At 41.1% G+C, this 10,246-nt stretch overlaps 1 pseudogene; it reads right to left on the bottom strand.

Moving 5' to 3' along the window:
* Positions 1–5,267: 5,267 nt before the first annotated feature.
* LOC106576903 (Ig mu chain C region membrane-bound form-like) lies at positions 5,268–10,176 on the bottom strand (annotated as a pseudogene).
* Positions 10,177–10,246: the final 70 nt, after the last annotated feature.

The raw sequence follows: 10,246 nt of genomic DNA, 5'->3' as shown, positions 1-10,246 counted from the left end.
AGGACAGACCAAGGCGCCGCGGGTATAGTGCTCATCTTCTTTATTTTAATGAGAACACTTTTAACAAAATAACAAAAGCGACAACCAACAGTTCCGTCAGATACGTAGACACAACGGAAAACCACCAACCACAAAACCCAAAGGAAAACAGGCTGCCTAAGTTGGCTTCCAATCAGAGACAACGAAAAACCCCTGCCTCTGATTGGAAACCATACTCAATAAACATGGAAAAATGAAACATAGAAATAGAAAACTAGAACCAAAATCCCCTAGAACAAAAAAACCCAAAACACACAAAACAAACACCCCATGCCACGCCCTGACCATACTACAATGACAAAAGACCCCTTTACTGGTCAGGACGTGACAAGAGTACCTTCTTCCATATGTTTGGAGGTCTCCCACATGCCTTTTGGCGAACACCAAGTGTACGGCTTAAAGTGGTCCTATGGACAGATACTCCAATCTCCGCTGTGGAGCTTTGCAGCTCCTTCAGGGTTATCTTTGGTCTCTTTGTTGCCTCTCCGATTAATGCCCTCCCTGCCTGGTCCATGAGTTTTGGTGGACGGCCCTCTCTTGGCAGATTAGTTGTGGTGCCATATTCTTTATGATGGCTTTAATGGTGCTCTGTGGGATGTTCAAAGTTTCGGATATGTTTTCCTAACCCAATCCTGATCTGTACTTCTCCACAACTTTGTCCCTGACCTGTTTGGAGAGCTCCTTGGTCTTCATGGTGCCGCTTGCTTGGTGGTGCTCCTTGCTTAGTGGTGTTGCAGACTCTGGGAATTTTCAGAACGGGTGTATATTTACTGAGGTCATGTGACAGATCATGTGACACTTAGATTGCACACATGTGGACTTTATTTAACTAATTATGTGACATCTGAAGGTAACTGGTTGCACCAGACCTTATTTAGGGGCTTCAAAGCAAAGAGGGCGAATACATATGCAAGCACCACAAAATACCTTTTAATAATAATTTCACTTCACCAATTTTGACTATTTTCTGTATGTCCATTACATGAAATCCAAATAAAAATCTATTTAAATGACGGGTTGAAATGCAACAAAAAATGAAAAACACCAATGGGGATGAACACTTCTGCAAGGCACTGGATGTTTTATTTATTTCACCTTTATTTAACCAGGTAGGCAAGTTGAGAACAAGTTCTCATTTACAATTGCGACCTGGCCAAGATAAAACAAAGCAGTTCGACAACATACAACAACACAGAGTTACACATGGAGTAAAACAACATACAATCAATAATACAGTAGAAAAATAAGACTATATACAATGTGAGCAAATGAGGTGAGAATAGGGAGGTAAAAGGCAAAAAAAGGCCATGGTGGCAGAGTAAATACAATACAGCAAGTAAAACACTGGAATGCTAGATTTGTAGTAGAAGAAAGTGCAAAGTAGAAATATAAATAATGGGGTGCAAAGGAGCAAAACAAATAAAATAGATAAATACAGTAGGGGAAGAGGTAGTTGTTTGGGCTAAATTATAGATGGGCTATGTACAGGTGCAGTGATCTGTGAGCTGCTCTGACAGCTGGTGCTTAAAGCTAGTGAGGGAGATAAGTGTTTCCAGTTTCAGAGATTTTTAGTTCATTCCAGTCATTGGCAGCAGAGAACTGGAAGGAGAGGCGGCCAAAGGGGAATTGGCTTTGGGGGTGACCAGAGAGATATATCTGCTGGATCACATGCTACAGGTGGGTGCTGCTATGGTGACCAGTGAGCAGAGATAAAGGGGACTTTACCTAGCAGGGTCTTGTAGATGACCTGGAGCCAGTGTGTTTGGCGACGATTATGAAGCGAAGGCCAGCCAACGGGCGTACAGGTCGCAGTGGTGGGTAGTATATGGGGCTTTGGTGACAAAACGGATGGCACTGTGATAGACTGCATCCAGCTTGTTGAGTAGGGTATTGGAGGCTATTTTGTAAATGACTTCGCCGAAGTGGAGGATGGTCAGTTTTACGAGGGTATTTTTGGCAGTATGAGTGAAGGATGCTTTGTTGCGAAATAGGAAGCCAATTCTAGATTTAACTTTGGATTGGAGATGTTTGATGTGAGTCTGGAAAGAGAGTTTACAGTCTAACAAACACCTAGGTATGTGTAGTTGTCCACATATTCTAAGTCAGAACCGTCCAGAGTAGTGATGCTGGACACCCGGGCAGGTGCAGGTGATGTCGGTTGAAGAGCATGCATTTAGTTTTACTTGTATTTAGGAGCAGTTGGAGGCCACGGAAGGAGAGTTGTATGGCATTGAAGCTCGTCTGGAGGGTTGTTAACCTCTATGGGCTGGGTGGGACGCTAAGCGTCCCACCCGTGGTGCACTCCATCAACAGCAGGTGCATTTCAAGAGCGGCAAATTTGAATCCAAATAAATGTCAAAATTCAAATTTTTCAAACATACAACTATTTTACACCCTTTGAAAGATAAACATCTCCTTAATCTAACCACGTTTTCCGATTTCAAAAAAGAGTTTTACGGCGAAAGCATAAATTTAGAGTATGTTAGGACAGTACATTTACAAGAGTTGTGTGTAATGTTTTGTCAAGTCAAAGACAGGGTCACCAAAACCATAAAACCAGCTAAAATGATGCACTAACCTTTTACAATCTCCATCAGATGACACTCCTAGGACATTATGTTAGACAAGGCATGCATTTTTAGTTCTATCAAGTTCATATTTATATCCAAAAACAGCGTTTTACTATGGCATTGATGTTGAGGAAATCGTTTCCCTCCAATCGGCAGTCAAGTCAGCAACACAAATTAAATAATTAAAATTAGAAAACATTGGTAAAATATTATATTGTCATTTAAAGAATTATAGATTTACATCTCTTGAACGCAATCAACTTGCCAGATTTAAAAATAACCTTACTGAAATCACACTTTGCAATAATCTGAGCACTGCGCCCAGAAAAATACGCGTTGCGATACAGACAAGCCGTCATGTTGGGGAGATCTAAAATCGAAAATACTATGTAAATAATCCATTACCTTTGATTCTCTTCATCAGATGTCACTTCCAGGTATCACAGGTCCATAACGAATGTAGTTTTGTTCAAAAAAGCTCATCATTTATGTCCAAAAATCTCCGTCTTGTTAGCACATGATCTAAGCCCGCCGGACTTCACTTCATGAACGAGGGGAAAAATATATTTCCGTTCGTTCAAACATATCAAACGTTGTATAGCATAAATCATTAGGGCCTTTTTAACAGAACATGAATAATATTCAAGGTGGACGAATGCATTCTCTTTTATAACGCATTGGAACGAGGTACCCAACATGAACTTCGCGCGCCAGGTGTCTAATGGGCCATCATCGTTCCATGGCTCTTGTTCGGTCAGATCTCCCTCCAGAAGACTCAAAACACTTTGTAAAGGCTGGTGACATCTAGTGGAAGCAATAGGAAGTGCCAAAATATTCCTCAGCCCCTGTGTTTTTCAATGGCATAGGTTTAAAGGTAATACAACACTCAGGTATCCACTTCCTGTCAGAAAATGTCTCAGGGTTTTGCCTGCCAAATGAGTTCTGTTATACTCACAGACACCATTCAAACAGTTTTAGAAACTTTAGTGTTTTCTATCCATATATAATAAGTATATGCATATTCTAGTTACTGGGTAGGATTAGTAACCAGATTAAATCGGTTAAATTTTTTTATCCAGCCATGCAAATACTGCCCCCTAGCCCTATTAAGTTAACACAGTGTCCAAAGAAGGGCCAGAAGTATACAGATGGTGTCGTCTGCATAGAGGTGGATTAGAGACTCACCAGCAGCAAGAGCGACATCATTGATGTATACAGAGAAAAGAAGTTGGCCCAAGAATTAACCCTGTGGTACCCCCATAGTGAGAATGATATTCATTGACTACAGCTCAGCGTTGAATACCATAGTGCCCTCAAAGCTCATCACTAAGCTAAGGACCCTGGGACTAAACACCTCCCTCTGCAACTGGATCCTACACTTCCTGAAGGGCTGCCCCCAGGTGGTAAGTGTAGGTAACAACATCCGCCATGCTGATCCTCAACATGTGGGCCCCTCAGGGGTGTGTGATCAGTCCCCTCCTGTACTCCCTATTTGGCATGACAAATCGTGTCACCCCTAAAAGGCTGAGGATTTTAGGGTGAAAAAGGTCCCACAAATCTGCTCCAGAAATAAACATTTTTAGCTACTGTAAAAAGAGACAAGCGGTTTTCTGCAATGTAAAGGCGCAACCACAGACACAAAGCCATGCTCCATTTGTTTCTATGGGAGAGGCTGTGGTATAAGCTAAGCCCAGAGCCATATAGAAATAATTGACTCTGGCTAAATCTAATCATACTTTCCTGAGTTTAAATGGTTTTCACAGATAAAGTAAAATGATGATACAAATTTAACAGCCTGAGGGCACTGGACTTGCAACAACAATACAGAGGTAACCATGTGCCATTTAATGTATCATCTGACAGCCACTAGTGCTGCCAAGTCTAAATTACATGTGCATTCATTTTTGTGTTACATAATTATTTTTAAAATCAAGATCAGGAAAAGTTTCGAAGTATACCTGAGAGGTCCTCAACTCACACCAGTGTGCGGCGGCACATCGATAGGGAACCACTGATCTAAGTTACCAAATAATCAACATCTTAGATAAGAAACCTACGTTTGAACGAAAATGTTGTGACGGCTGTCTTTGGAGAGAGTGAACCAAGGTGCAGCGTGGTTAGTGCTCATCATGAATTTATTGAAGATAGAACACTATAAACACAAAAAACAAAAACCGACAGCCAAACAGTTCTGTCAGGTGCAAAACACTAAACAGAAAATATCTACCCACAAACCCCAAAGGAAAAACAGGCTGCCTATGTATGACTCCCAATCAGCAACAACGATCTACAGCTGTTCCTGATTGAGAGCCACACATGGCCAAACCAAAAGAAACAAACCAACATAGAAAAATAAACATAGAACGCCCACCCATGTAACACCCTGGCCTAACCAAAATAGAGAACCAAAACCCCTCTCTATGGCCCGGGCGTTACAAATGTATGACTTTTATCACAGGAGATAATTCCAATCTATTGGAAATAGTGGAAAAATATATTGCGTGTGTGTAGTACTCCATTAAAGAAATACAAAGTGGCACGCCCGACTTTACACAACCATATGGCGTACATAGGAAAATCAAATAACTAAAATACTTTTGTTCATATGTATTTATATACTGTATATGTGTGCATGCGTGCGTGTGTGCGTTGCTTTCCTACATGCAGTCTTTCTCTTCTTTCAAGGAAGTGTATTTGTGTTCCTGGCAGTTGCTGGACAGTTTCAGTGCCACAGGTGTGGTATCAAGGGGATAGAGAGAGAGGAAGCTGCTTTTGCATGACACTATTATTAGACAAGTTAGAGAACCAAGAAACCACCTCAGATCAACTGATAACAGAATGTTGAAGTCTTAGTTGAGTATTACAGATATAAGCTTAACGTTGTTTTAATCTGTCCTGGGAGGAAGTACAGCTGTAAATTGGCTCCATAGATAACTCTGCCAAGCAGAAACACTCCAATCAGTAATGTTTTTGGACAAAGGATGTGTCCTTCTCCCAGCATTAGCATCCAGTGGATGTCTCAGTAAAAACAAAATTACTTTATTAAAGTGAAAAAGGACACAGACATTACAGGATACACTTATATTTAAAGATACTGTACAATAGAAATGAATGAATTAAAAATAACATCACCACAATGCTTGTATAATATTGACAACAACAATACTAATCAATCATAATCAATAATATTTTGGATATATCCATACCATTATTACTAAAGAACACTACTGAACACCATAATCATCCCAGACCATTATCTTTCTAGTCTAGACTCATCTATCTCTGCAGTCCATCATGTGTTCTTCACTGCTTCATCTGAAAAGAGGCAGAGACAGATACAGGTTAATACAATAAGCAGACAGCAAAGTAGAGCAATGTAGGTTACCTTTGGCCCACAAAGAGTTTCTCATCTCTCCTCCGTGTATATAATCATATTTGGAAGGTAAAGGAGCAACTCTCACTCACAATCAAATCAAATCTAATGTTATTGGTCACATACACATATTTAGCAGATGCTATTGCGGGTGTAGCGAAATGTTCGTGTTCAATTAAACACTTGATACCTTATATTTTTATTTGAAATCGTGGCGTTTCAGCTGCCAATGGCCTTCATCAGAAGTCTACAATCACATGAAATAAGTGGTGTCAGTACCTTGACCAGGCTGAGCACTGTGCTGTAGGTGAGAGAGAGAAGAAAGAGGATGATGAAGGAGGAGGTGGTGGACCACAGGCTGCTGAACTCATCCTCATCGTTGTCCGTGCAGCTCAGAGCGAAGCTCGCCTCAGGCTCAGTCAGTGGGATGTTCTCTGAGAACAGGGAGAGAGACAGGTGGTGAGGAATGGACATATACTTGTGTCTGTGTGTGTGTGCGTGTTCATGTGTGTCTGCGTGTTTACGTGTGTATGTGTTCATGTGTGTCTTTGTATTCTACACCTGTATTATTCTTTATCATTTTCTAACAAATACAGCTACATGAGTTCAAATGATATGGACACACACGACAGACACACACAGACACACACATCAACACACAAAGAACACATGAAACTGACCTGTGCAGGCTCATATCTTGTCCTAATATTAACATCACACCCACTCACATTATGTCAAACTACACTTATACACTAAATAGTACGTCCCATGACCACCTGATTGGAAGCATAGTACTACTATGTAGGCCTATTCAGTACTGTTGTGTCTTTTCATGCCAAACAATTGTCTTCATTCTGTTTTTATATGTACAGTAGACCAGTATATTTTCTAAGACTTGAAGTAATTGATATACGAACTCGAAACGATGTGATGTTAAATGCAGTATTGTTTATTAGCCAGCCTCCACATTAGGAAGACACATTGAATAATGACAAGTACAACAATGGCAACACAAGGCTGTGCAGTAGGACTGACAACTTACAAAACAGTAGACTGGACAATATCACATTAGACAATATGTTACAGTCAACAAAACAATGACAACACTAACATGATAACTTTAACTCAACAAGGACAACAATGAATGACATCAAAGAGACAACAGGGGACAGTCCTAGCAATTGGCTATTCTGACCCACAGAGGAGTTAATAAGGAGAAAAACAACACAACGCACACAGATTAAAATCACATATCTTAACATGAGTTACCCTTGGACTTCGACACACTGTCCTCCTTAGATGCGGTGTTGTTGTCCAACTGTCGTGCCCTGACCCGCATGTGAAAAGCACTTCCGTGTCCCAAACATTCTTGGTGGTGGTGAAGACGCTGGTGACAAGGTAGCTGCCTTTCTGGGTTTTCTGAGGAGGGCTGGTGACCCCCCTCCTGATAATTGTCTTCGCCCACCTTCCCCACCTTCCCCACCTTCCACATGATGTAGACGTCACAGAGAGACGGACTGAGCACCAGGCACAACAGAGTCACTTCCCCCTCCGGGGGGGGTCTTCCCCTTTGGGACAAGGTGAACGGACACTGAAGGGGCTTGACCTGAAAGAGGATTGATTTTAAGGAGAAACATTACTCTCTTGTTCGTGTAACCCCAGGAGGTTGGTCGCGCGTTAATTGGGGAGGATGGGCTCGTGGTAATGGCTGGAGATAATAAGTGGAACGGTGACAAATACATTAAACATGGTTTCCATGTGTTTGATGCCATTCCATTTACTACGTTCCAGCCATTATTATGAGCCGTCCTCCCACAAGCAACCTCCTGTGGTTTAGGCACATATGAAAACCAGTATGTGAATATCAGTTTAAAATCCAACCAAGTGGTCCTTATCCCTGGATCTGGAGCAACACGGGGTGTGCTGGTTTCTGTTCTAGTCCAACACTAACACACCTGATTCAACTAAGCAAAGGTGATGATTAGTTAATGATTAGTTGATTTGATGACTCAGGTGTGTAAGCGCTGGGCTGGAGCAAAAGTCTGCACATTCTGTGCCTCCCTCTCCAGAACCTGGAGTACGTGACCACTTATCACAACCACATTGAGATGTCTCAGTGACCTACTTCCTTTGGTGAAGCTGAGTTCCTGAACTGACCGGTGTGTCTTCACCACTCTTCATGGCAGAACACTGGACTTTGTTCACATTGGTCCACTCCATCTGGTTTATGGTCAGAGTGCTGACCCTGCTGTTCAGGTTGCCCCTTTGATTCAATAGGTTTCAGGTCGACGTCATCAGTCTTGGCCTGTTCGTTGACCTGCCAGGTGATATTGGTACCAGACACTGTGTCTTGGTCTGTAGCAGTGATGACACAGTCCAGTACTGCTTGGTTGTCCATGAACACCTTTTTCACACTCGGTGGGTTCAGAGTCACCGTCAAGCCGGTTCCTGAAAGGGGAAAGAAGCAGTGTGAAAGCAGGACATGTTAATGTTACTGATGAGGAACTACACTAAATAATAGAGATCCTGTATGTGAGCATGACATCAATTGTAGTACAGTCTTCTCCTATGTACAGACCTGTTTTGGAGATCGTCTTGATGGTGGTTTTGTCCCTGGTGCTGCACCACACCGCTGTACTTGACCATGTTGTTCCAGTCAGTGTTGATGACCTTCAGCAGACTGCTGGCTGAGAAGAGGCCTGACGGCTGTTGGCCTGCAGTGGGGGTCGGGCCCTCCACCTCCTTTTCATTCTTCTTCCAGGTGACAGTTGGGGCGAAATCTTCAATCATACACATCAGGTACTGGGTTGTGCCAATAGGCCCCGACAGCAAAGACACTGTTGGAGGCTTTGAGACTGAGTAGGGGAGGAAAATGTCTGCATGTTAGTTTAATCGCTTATTGAAATAAGACATCCAGGGTAAACACCAAGCATAATTTTATAGTCAGGTTTTCTAAACAGAAATAGTTTACATCACAAACATTAAAATGCAATCTTTAGAAAAAATAGAACCAACTTCATAGAAAAATACAATATAATGACCACATCATACCTGGTTTATTGATGACTGCTGTCTTTCCACCTCCAGGATGTTCCACAGAACAATGGAAAGACGTTGCAGTATCCCAGACATCCTTAGCCACACGGAGCTGACTGACTCCTGTGTAGGTTCCCCGCTCTGGACTGCCGGGTATTGGACGAAGTCCGTCAAGCGTACTCCGCTGGCGTCTATCCATTTGAAGGTGAGTGAGAAGGAAAAGCCAGTAGCGAGACAACCGATGCTGTAGACATTGTTAGAAGGATTCCACAGTTCATAAGAGTGAGTAGAGTAAGGGGGCTGTGGTTTGCTGCGAAGGAAAGAAAGAGAGAGAAGGTAACACTTTATTTGAATGTACAGAAATGACCAGGTATCTACTTGGAATTACCATGGTAAAAATGGTCATTACACAGTTATAACCTAATAACTACTTTTTAATTTAATCTGGCACTATAAGGCACCATTTAATTCCATGTAGTTGGTTATAATTACCACTACGTTTCTAGTTTTATTAGTTGTATGTACAGGATACAAAAAAGTTACTTTCAGGTTCCTTCTCAACAATGCAACAACAATAAGAAATAATAAAATATACGAATATGAACATAAAGTAACTGGCTCAGTAGAATACAATAAACATTTTAGAAAAGGTATAATACTGACCGGCACAATTAAATACACACGAACACATTCAATTGTAGACACATTTACCAGTGAAAACAGAACTGTAAAATAAAACATACTGTTCCACTAATAAAACATTTGAATGTAATTATTTTTATGGATTAAGGTGATGCCAATTAATACTCAATTCAATACAGGTTAAGATTAACTCTTATAATTATACCCTATAATAGGTTTATGTGTTTGACTCCCATATGAATAGCCTACATTTTTGTTTTTACTGGTCATTTTAGACCTAAAACAAAGCCTACATAATCAACTAATTAAACATCAATCGCAAAAAGTAGAAAAACTTATGTGGACAGATGAACAAACAATATACTGCCTTACCTAGGTGTGCTACACTAACAACATTATCCAAGTAATAATGTCTACTTTTCTCCATAAAACAATTATTTATCTACAAACTAAAACAATTTGATTGCATGAAAAAATGGATATATACAATGGCTTACCTGATGATACTGTGATCATTGTCCCTTTCTCTTAATAGTCAAAGTATCCATACACAGTGTGACAAGGGCATATGCCAAGCAATACAAAA

Source organism: Salmo salar, unplaced genomic scaffold (assembly GCF_905237065.1).
Source record: "Salmo salar unplaced genomic scaffold, Ssal_v3.1, whole genome shotgun sequence".
Lineage (NCBI taxonomy): Eukaryota > Metazoa > Chordata > Actinopteri > Salmoniformes > Salmonidae > Salmo > Salmo salar.
This window is presented reverse-complemented; position numbering and strand designations above follow the sequence as displayed.